At 39.1% G+C, this 18,432-nt stretch overlaps 1 long non-coding RNA gene across 17 annotated transcripts in view; it reads left to right on the top strand.

The window, feature by feature from the left end:
- LOC129014008 (uncharacterized) overlaps window positions 1-18,432 on the top strand; it is a 156,963-nt gene that overhangs the window by 56,868 nt on the left and 81,663 nt on the right. For 8 of the 17 annotated variants that reach the window (XR_008494093.2, XR_010124025.1, XR_010124031.1 and 5 more), the window contains one exon: window positions 430-940. This is a non-coding gene — a long non-coding RNA (uncharacterized LOC129014008). Of the gene's footprint in view, window positions 1-429; window positions 941-3,844; window positions 5,375-18,432 lie in introns of those variants that run through there. The other 9 variants (XR_010124023.1, XR_010124028.1, XR_010124024.1 and 6 more) reach the window with 4 other exon arrangements.

Below are 18,432 nucleotides of genomic sequence, written 5' to 3'. Positions count from 1 at the left end.
TTCTGAGAGCAGTGAAAATTTACACTTATTGTGTTGCAGGTTTATAGTTTAGAAGGCAGTTCAATGTTGTACAAATTAAAGAGAAAGTCAGCCCCCCAAATATTGATAAAAACTTTTGATTTTTAGAAAAGAAGGCATAAAGTGAATTTTCATGAAATATTTCTTGGTAACTCACTTTGCAGTATTTTTAGAAATTATGTAACAATAGAATTACTTTCCAGAATATAGTAACAAACTTTCCCCAAAATGTTTTATTCAATCAATAAGAAGCTAAGTAACTGGAGGAAAGGCAAGCACATTTTATATGTGACAAACAACTATCTCACATATTAGTTTCAAAATATAAGACATGTAAAGGTGCACATCAAACTCAGCATTAAAAATTATTGAGATCCTTTGCCATGAAAATGATTTCCTTGTATTTTCTAGAAACTCAAATTGGATTCATATTAAAGAAGAGAAGGATGGATTTGTTGAGACAACACAAACCCAGGAAGGGTTTGAGGGGTGAAACAAACTGGGTTATGGATGAACAGCGGGCAATTGGAATGTAGAACTGAAACAGCAATTAACATCTTGGTAAGTTACCCACCATAAAATGCTTTAGAGCAAGATAGATTTTTGTTTTTCTTTTTTTTTTCTTCTATTTCTTCTTTTCTATATTTTTTCTATCTTGTCATGTAGGACACCCTTTTTTTTTCTCTAATTTTGAGATCCTCGTGGATGAAAACAAAACAAATATTAAAATATTGCATAGGAAGAACACAAATAGCTTTGATAATGCACCAACTGCAAGTGGATTCACTGGCTCTGTGTCAGCTGGTTCATGTAGGAAGCTGAAGAATATTTTCTTGCCAACGTTTTGGCAAGAGTTATTTTTTGCCGGGGGGTGGGCGCAAGGGTGCAATCCAATAATAATAATAAAAAAAAGACTGTATAACCATTGTGTAGGACGTGCTTCAGCCACCCTACAGCCGAGAGTGAGTTGGTCTTCCACAAGTCACTGGGGGAGATGAAGGGTACACTGTAGTCAGTTGGAGTCTTTTTGGGCCTAAAATCACTATAGGACACTTTTCCAAAGTACCCTGATGTCTTCACTGATCCTGAGTGCTGGCACTTGCACTTTGTCACCACATCCATCCCAGAGTTGCCCCAGTGGCTAGAAGCCTCTTGAATATCAGCATCATGCTCTCCCACAACCTGGGGGATTCGCTTTCCTCCCCTGCAGTAGACATTTGCATGGAAGGTTAATCCACAGTTAGGAGTTGCTTAACTCAAGCCTCAGAAGGCATACACTGCATCTTTAAGAAATAGTTTACTTGTGAATCAGTAAACGTACCAGACAAAGCAGCCATTACTTATGCATTCCTGCATATCCAGCAAGGTGAAAATAATAGAATAAACATCATATACTTCATTATGATATCGGTTTACACTTCCAGGGTACACAAAAAGGGGCCATTTCATCAAGCTAATTGCCTGAAAGTAAAAGAGAGAGAACTTTAGCTATTAGTCTATTATGGGGCTTTTTTCTTAATCACAAATAGGGGCCGTGTGTCCCTGGGGGGATGTGTATTCTAATTTACAATTGAACTACAGATCAGAGCAATCAATCTTGGGCAGCACTTTTACAGTGTAATTGCTGCAACATAACAAATAAAAAAAAAAAAAAAAAGAGAGAAGAAGAAGAAGACCGAAGCTGAGCGTCAGCTTGAGGTGGATATATTTGCAGGCACTAGTTCAGGATGGGAGGGAAGAAACGCCACAAACATGAATATGCAATGAGGGCTCATTAGCGGCCTCGTGTTGCCATGACGAATGGCATTATCCGCGGCCTGGTGCTGCCTAAACATGAATTTTATAACTACCCATTTATCATGACTTGTCATGGGCTTCTGTACTGTACTTTCTTCCAGCTCACACACCTTTCCCTATTATGACAGTAGAAATCTTTCCCTTTATTATTATTGTTTCCTTTTGTATTGATTTCTGGCTCTTCAAAATAAGTTGCATCAAACAGAGCAACATGCTAATGAGTGATTTGTGCCTTCAAAGTTGAAGAACTAAAACTTGATTATTCATCCCGTCTTCTCTATAGTCATATAATTGGCAAAGAGTTGGGCTAAACTTTGAAAGAAATTTCTTGATGCGTGAGATTTTGTTTTTGTTTTTGTTTTTTTGACTGTAGCATCTTGACACTGTAGATTTTTTTTTAATTTAAAATTATCGAAGTTATCTTCCTTTCATTTATTTTATTCCCTTTGTTGTACTTCCAGAATCTTTTACTATCTTAAATGCACAACTCAGAAGTTTCTATGTCTCTTCCCAAAATCTCGGCACCATTACAGAAAAGTGTAAGACTAAAGTGTTTCAGAGATTTTTAGTGCTTAGCGTTTTACAAGTGCATGAGTTGATTTCTCACTTAGAAACCCTCTTATACTGTGCAGAGGAATGTTAGCAGAAAGCTTGTTCTTTAATGATAACTTCCTAGGATGTACATTTTACTAATAGAAAAAAAAAAGTGGAAGCAATCTCCCATGATGGAAACCATGAGATCTGTTTGAATATTCAGCAGCAACAATTTGCTCTATGCAAAGGCTTGAGTCTTTGCCATTGGCCAGCGGGGAGGAGGGTGCATTTGTCTGTCAAAATTAAGTCCACCAGTCAGCCAAGCATAGGGTCCTAGGTTGGCAGAAGTGTCCTATTGTAATCAGAGATACAGCGTGCCTTACGATTAGTCCGTTTAGTACCATGAAAAGAGTAGCACTCAAACTATTTATCGGATTCAGTGTGGTGAAACACGGCAGCACAAGGAAGCAGAATCTGGTATTGCTTTGCACATCCAGGGATTATAGTCATTCCTGTATTTAATTTGTAAACAGTAAATAGCTGACCAGGTCTTGTTAGCATGACTGTCTCTACTGTTCCCTCTTGGATTTCATTTTAATAGTAATGACACTTTTACATAGTAATACTATTCATGTAATAATGATATGTAAAACTCATAATAAAATAGTCTGTGTATTACTGATAATTTTATATTCATAAAGGATTTTGCCCTCCCCGAGTTCTTGTTTTCAGATCCTTGGGTTCACTAGAATGAGGTCTATTATTTAATATTTTTTTTTTTTAAGGAAGAGAAAATTGGGGCTCAGACGTGAAGTGACTGGCTCAAGGTCACACAGAAAAATGAGATGCTGGGGCTCAGCATCAAGTTCTTAAGTCCCTGGGTCAGTGCTTTAAGGTACCCAAAGTTGCAGAGCAGAAATTATTCTTAAAATGGCAGGTAATCTCTTTTAGGATTTGATGATAAGTGAATGAATTGGGAAAGGATCCCATTGAAAAGGTGACCATCATTTACACTTGAGAGCCTGTTATTCTCCAAAGCTACTTACTAGGACTGAAATTCCCATGTGCATGTCAGTTAAAATTAAGTTGCCATATTCCAACCATTTAAGTTGAATTAACTTTCATCATTTAAAAATGCAGATATGAAATGTTTTTCAATATAAAGACTTGGGCACCATCCTGGATGGTGATCTTGTCTTATGAATCCACTGGGCATTATATTTTTGTTTCTGAAGAAAATACCCCTGTTTTCCTCGTGAATGAATTACATAGGATTTTTAGAGATCATTTTGTGAAGAAGGGAGTGAAATATTGGCAAATGATATTAAATAACGCTGTGATTGTGACTGAACAGATTAAGACTTTGTCTATATGACACCAAACATCTGGATGAAAATGGAAAAAAAAAGTAAAAATCCTTGATGTTCTGTTTACTTGATACCATACATCTGGATCTTTAATAACATCTGGATTTTTGACTCTTTTCTCCTCGTAGGTTTCATCTGGGTGTTTGGCATCACGTTCAGAAGTACAAAAAATAAAATTCAGCACCGTTATTACTGAATTAGATAAAATGATTGTATTTAATTAATCTGTAAATATTAACTAATTATTCTGTTTACCATAACATATAAGGAATATAATTCTCCACCAGGCAAATAAAGAAAGAAAGATGTAATTAGGTGATTTAAGCATAAAACTTGGCTTAAAGCATATTTAAATCTTGGTCATAGTTTACTGGCATTAATTTCCTTGAGCAAAAATCTTTGTAGGTCCTCAGACAACCATTTTCTTTTCTGAGGAATAGATTTCCCTCGTTCTTATGAGGGTCTGTTCATTTACAATGTGTTTTGACAGTAGTAAAATTTAGTAAACATTCAGTAACATATGAGATACATCTAGTAATAGATGTTTTCTTTGCCAAGTGAATTATCTGGGGCTGATAAAAATCAGTGTAAAACCCACTCTCAGAGCAGCCTTCTGACATGCCTGAGGCTGAACCCCGAAGAGGAATCTACTGAAACTGGACTTCAAAGCCTTTGTCGAAATGAAAAGCACCTTCTGTGACTGACATTTTGTTGTGATCTCCTCTAAAAAAGTTATCATAATTATTGAACATTTCCTCTGTAGCTTATTCTCAATCCAATCAGTTATAATGAAAATAGTCTGCTTGCTTTTCATATTCTTAAGTTTACAAAATGATTAGTGCTTCCTTGAGATATCCCATTAATTGGACACACAACCCAGATGAAAAGGCTGAAACCCAAGAGTATATAAAAAAATAAGGTTGTTGCAATTTAAGTGCCTTCAAAAGATCTAATTTGATTTCTAAAAGCAATTTTGCAGATGTGAAAATTAAAGGCACGCAGAAACGAGATATGATTTAATGAATGTGTAGGTTAAGAAACATTTAGAGGTTTCAGTAGCTTTACTCTGACATTTTTGTTTGTTTGTTTAGCTGTTATGTTGGAAAGATTGGGTCCACAACACAATAAAAATTACTGAATTTTATGGGTCGCTATTTCCTTGATCAAATTGTTCCATTCTTCCCAACATGTTTCTGAAACAACTTGGTATTTCTGTCTGCAGATTTTCAGGTCCAGGACCCGTCAATCAGATTTCAGATTCTAATAAAGTCCAAGGGTCTCTCCACTTAGGTTTGTCTTAGCTGTTTCATCAATGAACCCCTCCCACTTTTCCAGCAAATTGCACACTTATTCCCACTTAAAAAAAAAAAAAAGAGAGAGAGAGAAAAAATAACCCTTCCCACTGGTTCTAATGACATCTTCAGTCATTAATGAGTTAATAAAAATCTCGAAGTCATCTGGGCTAGATAAGAAGGAAGAAAGAAATGTATTGTACTGTAATGACAGGCTGTCGAGCTGCCCTCTGAGATGTCATGGGTCAGTCATGTTAAGAATGTGTGCGTCCAATCATCTGCTGATTTTTATCAGCAAGCCCTCCAGCAGGAGCTGACAAGGGCCAGTTTGGGAGTCGCAATGAATAAACAATGACTTTTTGGATTGTTGGAGGCTGTGTAATGGAGTGAGGGGTTTATATATACTAAAACATGATGACATTAGCAATCAATATACCAATTACTGGACAAGTTATTGGAGGAGGCATTCACGTGTCTTCAGCCTGCCTGCACTTTGAAGGGGCCTCTAGCAGGGAGAGTCCGTGTGCCCAGAGGCAGGCAAAGGTTCAAGACCTCAGGCCCAGATCTAAAAGGCAAGCCCCTCTTCTCAGGCTGAAGTAGTCCAGAGCTGGATGATTTGAATCCCCTGGGGAGTTTATTAAAAATACAGATTCCTGACTTTCCTTCCTAGAGAGTCCATCTCAGGAGTCTGGGGCTGAGGGTGAGGCTTAGTGTTTTTAACAAAGTTTCCAGGTAATCCTGATCGGGAGCATTAAGGAACTGCTGTACAGTTGTAATTCCCAAAGTGCTGTCCCCCAGCCAGAGCAGCTGCATCCCTATCACCTGGGAGCGTGTTGCAAATGCACATTCTTGGGCCCCTCCCTAAACCCACTGAAACTGAAACTCACTAGGGGTGGGGCCTAGAGATCTGTGTTTTAACACAGCCCCCAGGTGATTCTGATGCACTCTGCAGTTTGAGAACCAAGGCTGTAGTACAAAGATCCTTGCCAAGGTGTTGCAACACAGCTCTGTCATCTGTAGCCTCTGAGGCTCCTCATGGGTAATTTGTTACTTGTACTGGTTAGAGTGCTGGAGTTTGCAAATGATTTACTTAAAAAAATTAAATTAGAGTAGATCCAAGATTATCTTCACAGTCATGCCACTCTCATTCACTTGCATACTGCTAGGCTTTCTTGAATGATCTTGATGTATGAGTGACTTTGATTATAGAATAGGAAGAATAAACATAGCTTTTGTCTATTATTTGAAGTAGAAAGAAAGAGTGCATTTGTACATAATCTTAAAAGGAAAGGAGTCCATAAGAAAAATCAATGTACGTGAAGCATTTATTTGATGTATGACAAATATTTATCTAGGTAACCAGTGCCATTTGTGAAACCCATGGGCAATTAGTGAGGTCTACTGTTTTTGTCTTTGGTAGCCACAGAACATGCAACATGTCTTAATTGGAAGAAGAGAATATGCACGGCCCAAGGTCAGCATATCCTCAGAAGAGGAATAGCGAAGACCTTCTTGCAGTTGGGTTGAGACTTCCTTTATTCAGCCAAGGGTCCTCCTAAAGGGGTTGGCTAAACTTTCAAAAGAGGTGGACTCGTTTGTCAGCCATGCAGTAGATTTAAATCAGTTTTCTCCAGAATACGTTTGAAAGAGTAATATCATGTCTCAAAACATTGATTTAAAAAAATGCCCGGGATCAAGTGAGAAACAGTAGATTAACCTGAGTTAAATAGGATTGTTTGCAGCAGGGCCCCGAAAGCCTCCAGCACATTACTATGCACTGAATCCCCAGGACATTTGATCTTCAATAGATTTGATTACCCAAACCGTTTTATAAAGGATAAGCTTGTAGCATTGGTGTTCAGGGAATAGACTTTCGGAAGACACAGATTCCTATCTTCTAAGATGGCAAATACCTGTTGGTAGAAGCTAGTTCTTTTATATGTTGTATAGTAAGGAACCTCTTCCTTTATTCTAATTTATCAAACCCTCGGTGTCTGGCATCAGGATTCATTATGTGGTGGCTTGATGCCAGCAAAAAGGTTCATGTAACACTCACCAAAGAGTTAAAGAAGTTGTCCAGTTGTTGATGGTTTGGTTAAATTATCCCTGAATTTTTGGCATATCTCCCAGAACAGGTACTCATAAAAAAAGAAAGAAACCTGGGTTTTGCTAAGTGAGATTACATTGTGTTTTCATATATGAGGGATAATTCCAGTGCAATACTTGCCTGTACCCAGAAACTGGTTGCATAAGCAGACGGGCATTGGGCTGGGCCTGACGTTAGAAAGTACTTCTGCCCCCTCCATTGGCAGTACTTCCCCGGGCTTTTCTAGCTCACAGGGCTCCAGAGGGCCATAGCTGTGGTAGCCATCTTTGTCCCCGCACTGGCTATTTCTGAAGGTTAAAGCTTGGGGATATGTATTACAGAGGGCAGGTCAGGAGGGATTTAAGCACATTACTGGTTGTAAAATTTCTTTTCTTAAAGTTATGGCCAGAACTGTGCGTTCGTTAATGCCAAATGTTAATTCTTGCTGGGGACATGATGTCTTATAAATGTTATGAAAGAATATCATTTTTCCTGTAGCAGTGCAGGTACTTTTAAGGCCACGTTAAGAAAAGGGCTAGTTTCCCCATAACATCTGCAGGTCACCTGCTTGCTTATAAATCGCCTCTATGCTAACATCCCTTCCAACTGTTACACAATAGTTAGAAGAAATTGTCACATGGTAGAAAGAATAGAACTTAGCTCACATTTGAAAGATGTGTAAAGATTAAAAACAAACAAACAAAAATTCATCCAAAATAAAACAACCCCACCACCCTTGTTAATATTTGTCACCTTTTCTACATAGTTTTACAAGTCTCTGCTAGACTCAGAACTCATTAGGCTGTGTCTCTCAACTAAAAATAATAGAGCAGATTCAACTTTGGGAGGTCCTAAAGCCCTTTTTTTCATCTCCTTTGTAAATATATCCCCATTGACACCACATGTGCTTCCAAGCTTTCCAGACATAAGGGGTTTGTATGATGGGATTCACTCTACACCCTCGTAGAAAAGAGCAGAAGTTCAACACAGTTAATGGAGATCTACCCACCACTGGTCTGGTTTGTTATGTAGTTGAATATTTCTCCCCTTTATATTCTTTGAAATGTTTTGAATTAAAATAGCTTACTCAAGGTCACTGAAGGCATATGGTCCTGCTCAAAACTTTAAACAAAACATTAGTTTTTACAACCTTTTGTAATTTGGTATTGTATACAACATAGTTATATGCAGAGTTTCTGTAATCTTTTCAGTGGGTGACAGAAATATGAGAAGCAAATTTATAAGCCATTTAGTGAAGCATTTAATCAATTTCATGCATAGGAAATAACTCCGATTGCTTTGCTTTATCAATCTTTCTCTTCAGCAAAACTCTTAACTCAACAGGATCTCCAAACACTGCCTGGGTGGGGGAGGGGCTGGGGGCGGGGTGGAGAGTGGGCAGGCACCTTTCCCTGCACACAAATGTCAGGGACTTCAAAAGTCTGCCTACAGGGCTTGCCAGCATCTAGGAGGCTTCTGGAGGCTGTTAATGTATTTCAGAAAGAAAGCACGGGTCTAATGTTTAGAGGAAGTTTTCAAGGCCTTTTACTGTAAAGTTATTCATTAAACACCCTTTTCCCAGAGTGACTCTCACATGCTCAGCAGTGCAGACTGTGTTCAACATTAGGCTCAAAGAAGTATTTTGGTAAAAACTGTTTCAGTGGTTATGACTTTTAAATACATGAAAACTGAAACGACTCACATTAAAACTTAACTTCTGAATTAAGGAGTTGAAGCGATGTGACCAAAATACCTGAGATTCACCGAACAGAGCTATTTTAGCAGTTTTCAGGATACTTGAACTGTTTTTTAGAGTTCATGTTCCAATTCCTTTTTGAATTGCTTGAAAGATTAATCCATCTCTTGGCTACATAGTGAGTTAATATTTTCTTTTCTGTCATGTGCTAGAATGTCTCTTATGACATTTTACCCCAAACACCATCAAGTTTTTAAGTGAAAAAGTCCTAAGGGAGCAAAAGATGATTTTGCCAATAACCATTATCTGCTAAACTGTATTAAAATTGCATTAGCTCTACCTTGTCCTCTAAATGGGAACCGATATAAAAGTATTGCAGATATAGTATCTAATTTAGAAAATAATTTGCTGCCATTGATTTTTGAATCTAGAAAAATATTCCAGTGAATAAATTCCAGTCTAGATTCCTTTTTTTTTTTTTTTTTTGAGATGGAGTCTCGCTCTGTCGCCCAGGCTGGAGTGCAGTGCAGTGCAGTTGCACGATCTTGGCTCACTGCAACCTCCGCCTCTCAGGTTCAAACAATTCTCCTGCCTCAGCCTCCCGAGTACTGGAACTACAGGTGCCCACCACCACACACGGCTAATTTTTGTATTTTTAGTAGAGACGGGGTTTCACCATCTTGGCCATGCTGATTTTGAACTGCTGACCTCGTGATCCACCTGCCTTAGCCTCCTAAAATGCTGGGATTACAGGCGTGAGCCACCGCACCTGGCCTAGATTCTTCAGTACTGATTTTAAATCGGCTCCATTCCTGGACCTCATCTCAGCCTCCTGATGTTTCACTCTGCCTTTTAAATATGACATATGCAAGGATTTGCCTGTGTTGGCAGTTCAGTGGCGTGCCATTGATATTTATTTTGCTACACTACCTAACTTGTGTGGGCCCCATCATTATATTGAACAGAGTTGCCTTAATAATCTTGCATAAAATTGGCAGCTCTTGGGGAAACTGGCTATGCAAGTAGCTTGGCTGATTTGTTTATCTCTCTGTCTCTCTGTCTCTCTATCTCTCTATGTATCTATCGTTCTATCTTTCTATTGTTATTCAACCATTAAGTCTTGCATTACACCAGTGCCTCGTTGACTTTTTTAAATGATCATTTTGAAAGAAAGATGTCTTTAGTGTAAGATCTGATATTTAATGTGAAAAGGGACTCCTTAGAACTAAGATATTTAAAATTTTCTAATAAATTTTGAAACACCAAACAATTACCATATACTTATTCTACTTGTAAATATTAAGGTATTAGAGGATAAGGCTAAAGTGCTCTTTGCTATGACTTCTCTGCCTGCCTTGATGTGATCTATGTTACTAAGGATGTGCATCTTGCCAGTCCCTTTTCTGTCCAAATGAGTCACCAAAATGTGCCATATCATATGTATCATTGCGCATTTGTTATTTTCACTTATCCGTGTCTTGGAGATCTTACCTGGTTAGGAGAAACAGGTATACCCCATTCTTTCTAACTGCTTAGAGAATTTCCCATGATGAAGGTAGACCATGCTCTCTGAGTTTTTCTCCTATGATGTGTGTGTAGATTCCTTCTACCTTTTCGCTATTATAAATAGCACTTTAGTAAATATCCCGGTACATATTTCCTATGTACTCTAGTATTTCTCATATGCTCATATGCGTAATACAATACTCATATGCCTTGAGTACTTCTCTAGCATGGGCACTTAAAGTGAAACTGCTGGGTCATAAGTATACATATTTTATGTTTTCCTAGTTACTGCCATATTATCCAGCAATTTTAATTTTAAATGAAAGTCCTACCCTAATCTCTGATACAGCTTTTCTCAACTCTACTGAAACCTACACATTGCTACAGCCAGTCTCATTCTCTGTTAATAATTTTGCTTCTGCTTCTCCAAGAAGATGGAAACCATCCAGAATGCCTTTTCTACTGAGCTTTCCCTTTTCTAGGGCAAGCTGGGGCCAGGCAGGCTAATCACAGGGGCATAGCCAGATGTTCAGAAACAGGGCTGCTCAGGGCCACTGAGGTGACCAGACATTCAGAAACTGGGGAGCATCAGGTCAACAAACAAAGCCTGTTCATCTTTTAAAAATGCATCAACAAAGTCAGTGACACGTTTTCATTTTGATCATAACGTTGATGTCCAAATTCGAACAATTGTCTCTGACAGTTTTATAGCTGAGGCCTACAGATTTTTACTATTTTCAAAGACAGCCTTGGGGGCAAGGTAGAAAGCTTATGATCAGACTTGTGGTGTTTGTTTAGGATTTAGGGCCCAGGAAGGGGATGCTCCTGGGGACAACTTTCCTTATCCCCTTCACCCAGTGTTTTTCTGGTCCTCTGCACAGTATCTTACACCCACGACCTCCTTCCCAGACTTATTGCTGCCTCTTCATTCAGACTCACCTTTAAATCGTTCTGGTGGCTTCATGTTAATTTGCGTCTGCTAGTCTCCTCTTTCTTCCATCCATTTTACCCTGCTAAATCTTCATGAAGTACAAATCTGGTTTTTAGTTTTTTTGTTTGTTTGTTTTCAAGAGACAGTGTCTCCCTCAGTTACCCAGGCTGGAGTGCAGTGGCACGATCATAGCTCACTGCAGCCTTGAACTCCTGGGCTCAAGTGATCTCCCACCTCAGCCTCCGGAGTAGCTAGTACCACAGGCAAGCACCACCACGCCCAGCTAACTATTTTTTATTTTTTGTGGATATGGGGTCTCACCATGTTGCCCAGGCTGGTCTCCAATTCCTGAGATCAATCCGTCCTCCCACCTTGGCCTCCCAAAGTGCTGAGATTGCAGGGTTGAACCATCCTTCCTGGCCGCAATCTGGTTTTGACTGGCTGTTGTTTAACACAGCTTCTTACTACTCGTACCCTTTATCCTGCCGTTCAAAGTCCTCCATGATTTTTTCCCAAACTTGTCTTTTAAAACTTCCTTTCTTCTTCTCCTTTATGTATATTTTACTTAGCAAAACAACATGGTTACCCTTCCCTCAACTTTCCTGCCTCTTTACTCTTCCCTTGGCCAGAATGCTCTTTCCTCAACTGCAGAGAAATCCGTGTCTTCAAAGTCAGGCCACTCCATGAGACTTTTCCTGTCTTCCTCATTTTCTACCAAATGAGTGTGACTGTTAATAGAAGACAACGACAGGGATTAAAATGGGAGAGGGAGGCTGGGTGCGGTGGTTCACGCCTGTAATCCCAGCACTTTGGGAGGCCAAGGCAGGCGGATCACCTGAGGTCGGGAGTTTGAGACCAGCCTGACCAATATGGAGAAACCCCATCTCTCCTAAAAATACAAAATTAGCTGGGCGTGGTGGCACATGCCTATAATCCCAGCTACTGCGGAGGCTGGGGCAAGAGAATCATTTGAACCAGGGAGGCAGAGGTTGTGGTGAGCCAAGATCACGCCATTGCACTCCAACCTGGGCAACAAGAGTGAACCTCTGTCTCAAAAAAAAAAAAAAAAAAAAAAAAATTGGAGAGGGAAACCAGAAGTCAGAGGTTGGGCTAACCTGTAAGTCCTAAGTGAAATGGCTCAACCCAGTATAACCTAAATAAGGGTTACACACATTCTAAGTGATGGATGTATTTTCCACTCCACAGTCTAAAACAGAATGTGAGAATGTAATCTAATTGTAGCTGTATTAAAATGTTATGCTACAGTTAAGTCTCTGTTCAGCTCCTACTCTAGTGCAGGCATCTAATCAGGAAATGGCCTCCTGTATAACCCAAGGATTGTTTGTAACTCAGGACCCTTAAGTGCAATGAAGCTAACCCTATATATATAAATAACATATTTAGACTATGTTATGTATACCAATTCAGAGATGAAAATGATACTTTGAGTCTATTAGTAGAACATGTACTTTCAGCTGATTTTTAAGATAAAAAGGATCTGTTTTATACAGTTTTCTCTACCCTTTTTTGCCTGTTCCCCCTGTAACTAATGGTATACATTTATGAGAAGTCTAGTGGAAGTTAACCATAGAATCCTGGTCTTGCACGAGCTTTTTCTTTTTTTCTTTAAGGATAACTGTCAAATATTGGGATTGAATCTCTAAAATTAGCTTTTAGAATTTATGTATAATAATGAAAAATTGGAAGCCAACTATACATCCAAGAATAGTAGATTGAGTCCATACATATAACATATCAATACTGAAATATTATATGGGCTTTAAAATGTTATGAAAGTCTATATTAATATTGAAAAAGGTTTTAGGGTAATCTTAAGGACAGTTAAAAGGCAAACCCATATTTAAACTTAACTTTATATGGACTGTGAACTTGTCAGGGTGATAGATTGAGAAGTTATTTTATTTCTTTAAAAAAATTTTAAAATGTGGGCAAGGCGCATTGGCTCATGCCTGTAATCCCAGAACTTTGGGAGGCTGAGGCAGGCAGATCACTTGAGGTCAGGGGTTCAAGACCAGCCTGGCTAACATGGCAAAATCTCATCTCTACTAAAAATACAAAAATTAGCTGGGTGTGGTGGCACGTGCCTGTAGTTCCAGCTACTCCGGAGGCTGAGGCAGGAGAATCACTTGAACCCAGGAAGCAGAGGTTGCAGTGAGCCGAGATTGTGCCACTGCACTCCAGTTTGGGTGACAAAGTGAGACTCCATCTCAAAAAACAAACAAACAAACAAACAAACAAAGTTAATGTTATATTGAGTGGACATTGAAATCCAAACATTACAGTAGCTGTATTACTCCTAGCTGAGTGGTGAGAGCTGGATTGGAGAAAGAGGATTCTGTCTTTTCCTAGCCTCAGAAAGGCAGCTGGAGGGGTTTCCCCAAAACTAGGGAAGAGCACACATTGCTCTTGCAAACGAGGAACTTGAGATGGGCAAACTTAAAAACCACCCTGATTTCACTTGAAGAGACTGGTTTAAACAAACACTTTTTTTTTTGAGACAAAGTTTTGCTCTTGTTGCCCAGGATGAAGTACAATGGCGCGATCTCGGCCCACCACAACCTCTGCCTCCCAGGTTCAAGCGATTCTCCTGCCTCAGCCTTCCCAAGCAGCTGGGATTACAGGCATGCGCCACCATGCCCGGCTAGTTTTGTATTTTTAGTAAAGACGGGGTTTCTCCATGTTGGTCAGGCTGGTCTTGAACCCCTGACCTCAGTTGATCCGCCCACCTTGGCCTCCCAAAGTGCCGGGATTACAGGCGTGAACCACCGTGCCCAGCCTTAAACAAACACTTATAAGAGAAATCTGAAACCTCAGTATAAGGGTAGAACTCATCATAGCTATTCCTGCTACTTAAAACATGCCCAGATATCCTGATTTTTTATAGATTGATTCTCTTATGAGGGGACGAAGAAAAGTAGCCAGTGGTTTGCCAATGCACCTTACTAGTCTTTGAGGAATTGTAAAAAATGGAAGAATTAGTGGGAATTTAGAGATATGCAAATGAGGTTTTTACTTTAAAAAAATATTCTGAAGGTGAATTTTGGAAATGAAACACTTGATGGCCCATGAATTAGATGTTGAGCTTCAACAGAATTTAGGATACATTTTTAATTGGATATTTGGTAAACCTTTATCAGAGGATGATGGAAATCTAGAACATTAGACTGAGAAGGAAGTTGGAAATAGAAACAGTTCGCTTAGATCCCTCATGGATTCACTAAAAACAGCTCAAGTCATGCTGACTTATTTTTTTTTCTGATAAGGTGAATGGGTGGTAGGAAGGGATGCCATAAGCCAGCAAACTGTAGTCTCTTCAAACTGTAAAGTCTGGAGGAAATCACCAGGGGATATTGTTATTTAACCAAATGCAGATTCTGAGTCAGTAGATCTGGGGTTGGGTCTCAGCTTCTGCATTCTTAAGAGACTCCCAGGTGACACTGATGCTGCAGGCTCATGGGCCGTACTTTGAATAGCGAGATTTTAGACCATGGACCCCTAATACAGCTTGTTGAAAACCAGATTTATGTCCTCTATGTCCAAAGTGTCTGATTCCATAGGTACAAGATTCTACTTTTTTTCAAGTGTCCAAGGTAATTGTATTGCATGATCTCATAAGGAACCATAGCATCAGACACTACATAACCAGTCACAATGCACAATATCATTATAGTTCTTTTTTATTATTTTTTTTAAGACAGAGTCTCGCTCTGTCGCCCATGCTGGAGTGCAGTGGTGTGATGTCAGCTCACTCACTATAACCTCCGACTCCCACGTTCAAGCGATTCTCCTGCCTCAGCCTCCTGAGTAGCTGGAACTACAGGCACCCACCACCACCACACCTGCCTAATTTTTGCATTTTTTAAGTCGAGTCAGAGTTTCACCATGACCAGGCTGGTCTCGAACTCCTGACCTAAAGTGATCTGCTTGCCTTGGCCTCCCAAAGTGCTGGGATTACAGGTATGAGCCACTGCGCCCAACCAATATCATTATAGTTTTTACACTCAGTTGTATTTATAATTGGTCAGACCTTTCTTTTTTATTCTAGATAAAATTAATTTCTTCTACCATGGTACAACTTCTTTACCGTGTACATTATTGCATATGTTATGTTCTATTCTTGCCCACCTTGGCCCCCAATAACCATGCCCTCTTACCAACACACCCTTAATAGAATTTGTATGCACAATTACATTTTTTTGGAAAGGAATTGAGCATTCACTTGTTCTATATCCCTAAGCCTCAGGCTCTCCTATGATCAGTGAACACGATAATACCTACTTTATTGGGTATCAAATAAGAATAATGTGAAAGAATGTCCAAAGACTGACCTTGTAAATCAGTAACTCTGGGTTCTAGGCTGTTCCCTGCCAAATTTGACATGACCTCAGACAAGTTGTCAGATGTCTCTGATCCTCCCTCTTCCACCAGTAGCAACAGAGTTTTTAAATGTATAAAGTGCTAAACAAACTTGAGAGAGTTTTATTGTGAGCAGTAGGAAAATGCATTACTTTTTAATTTAATGAAATGAATATCCAAAATTAATTGAACAGCATTGAATTAATTAATATGTCATTAATTTTTACATGAATTCTCTCCATTAGCAGTGTGTCTTATAAATGTTTGCTATTTGTTTACTGTTATATGTAAGCATTACTCACTGGTAAAAGATTCTCACCTAATACATATGCTAAATTTCCATCTTCTTGCATGATTCTGGTTGAGGATCATATTATTCCAGCCTTAGTTGTCCCTGAGGTATGCAGGAATTTCTCTCTTTTGTGTTGTGCAACCCATTGTGAAATCACAGTGCCATCAGCGTTGCTATCTGTGTGTTGCTAGAAGTATAATTTTCTATACCTGTTTGTCTTTGGCCAGAGAAAGAAACCAATAATTGCATGTTGACCTTGCTTGCTGCTTCTAGGGCCACTATATCCCACTGGGCTGTGAAATCAGCATTTCTGCGATGCCTATCTTATTTGTGCCAGTCTTTGCCTGAACATTCTTTCCTATGGTGAATTTCAGAAAGAAGAAATACAGATAACTATTTTTTAAAAGTTAACTGACCTAAATGAAGACCTAGACTGAAGGAAGTCCAGCTGCCTACTTTTAAATATAAATTCACAATGACCCAGATTAATAGACCTTTGAGCCAGAAAAAGGTTGAAAATGGTGAAGGCAACTGAGATACGGTAGGTGAAGAATAGGGGCTGTGGAGCCACATGGCCTGGGCTCTTATTCAGCTTCACTGCCTTCTGTGTGGGTAATCTCCGGTTAGTTAGCTCACTTTGCTAAGCTTCAGCTTCCTTCTCTGTGCAAAGAGGATTTAAGGAGGTAATCAATTCTGCTAGAATCTATTCCTGGCAGAAAGAGAGTTTAGTTTTTCCTCCCAAAGCACTGCAAATGCTTAGAAAAGTCCCAAGTACACAATAGGTATTCAGTTGATGTTTGTTGAATGAATAGCTTTCTTCCAGAATGATAGAAAATACGTGTCTTCCTTAAGGTCCTGCAAAATGTTTCTCCACATGCCTTCTCTCTGAGCACTCCTTCACTGGAATGTTTTTATTGTTCTTTAACAGTGAATGGCCCCAGCATTTTGTTTATCATGCCAGAGATAAACCAGGGCACCATTAAAAGTCTAAACCCTTCCTTGGACTTCCACATCATCTAAAGTGTTTATTGACTTGAACTAAAGTAGATGCAATAATTTGAAGCTTCAACCAAGTTTAGTCTTTTTTTCCTTTTCTACTGTTTACAAAACAAGATATTTTATGGAAGTAATTTATACATTGAATAGAAGAGGGCTATTCCCAGTATTATCTTTATCTTGTAGACATAAATAACAAACAACTCCGGTAATCAAAATTTACTACAATTGTAATAGCTTTTGGCAGAGTTTATGAATTGTATGCAATGCTAACATAACGCTGAGTTTCAAGGATAGAGGCCAGGATTCCTAGTTTGGCTTTGTTAAACGGGGGAAAAAAAAATCACTACTGTATTCATAGCATTTACTACATTCAAGAGATTAATTCTCATAAATAAAATTGTTTATACCAGCTTCTAATCAGAAAGTTGAAATTATCTGTGGCAATGTAGCCCACTAAAAACTTGTATACTATGAAAATATTTCAATAATTAATGCATGCTGCATCTAGAGTAATCGACAGTGAGGTCATAAACGTAATGGGCCATCTGTGTTTGATTTGTACATGAAAATGCTTAAAGAGATAGGCAGGTAATTCAAGCTTCCCTGCCAAGGAAGATTTGCTCCAACTTCTCCAAGTAGCAGTGCCATTTATTAGATTTTCTTTCTTTTTTCTTAAAGTTTTTCCCAGGTTTTTATTTGATCTATGTACTTCTCACTGTTTCTTGTTCTAATGCAACAATCCCTTTTAGAGTTTTTGGTACTCTAAAACCAAATTAAATTGGCTCATATTCATTCTTAACAATTATACTTGGCTCCCCTAATTTTTTTTTTTTTGAGACCAGGGTCTCATTCTGAAACCCACAAAGGAGTGCAGTGGCACAATCACAGCTAAGTGCAGCCTCAACCTCCCCGGCTCAAGTGAACCTCCCACCTCAGCCTCCCAAGCAGCTGGGACTACAGGCGTGAGCCACCATGCATAGCTAATTTTTTAGTTTTTTGTAGAGACAGAGTCTTGCCATGTTGCCCAGGCTGGTCACAAACTCCTGTGCTCAAGCAATCCTCCCATCTCAGCCTCCCAAGGTGCTGGAATTACAGGCATGCACCACCACACCCTGCCTCCTAATCATTTCAATGGCAACTTGAAAGCCACATGTCTTATTACAATATTAAAGGCTCACTCCAATGACTAATTCTTCTCTGTCTGATCACTTCAAACTTTATTATTGCAGTTTTTGCTTTTTTGTCAGTTAACAATTAACCAGCCCTGCTTATATGTGTTAACGAAGAGTGATAGGACCATTGAGAATCTTAGTCATGGTTTTGTAATTCACCCCCGCGAGCGTGGAGCAGAATCTCTTATTTCTGGATGCAAGACAACCTCGGTCAACATCAAAGGAGGTTCTAGGATTTTCTATGGAAGAAAACCAAAGAGCATTGAATAATTGCTGAGACCTGGACCCAAAAATGTGTCCGGGAACATACATTCAACTAGAATTTACCAGGATTTATCATCTGCTGTGTGCTGTGCTAGGCACTG

The sequence above is a fragment of the Pongo pygmaeus genome, chromosome 16 (genome assembly GCF_028885625.2).
Source record: "Pongo pygmaeus isolate AG05252 chromosome 16, NHGRI_mPonPyg2-v2.0_pri, whole genome shotgun sequence".
Taxonomy (NCBI): domain Eukaryota; kingdom Metazoa; phylum Chordata; class Mammalia; order Primates; family Hominidae; genus Pongo; species Pongo pygmaeus.
Note: the sequence above shows the minus strand (reverse complement) of the source record. Positions and strands in the feature narration are given on the sequence as shown.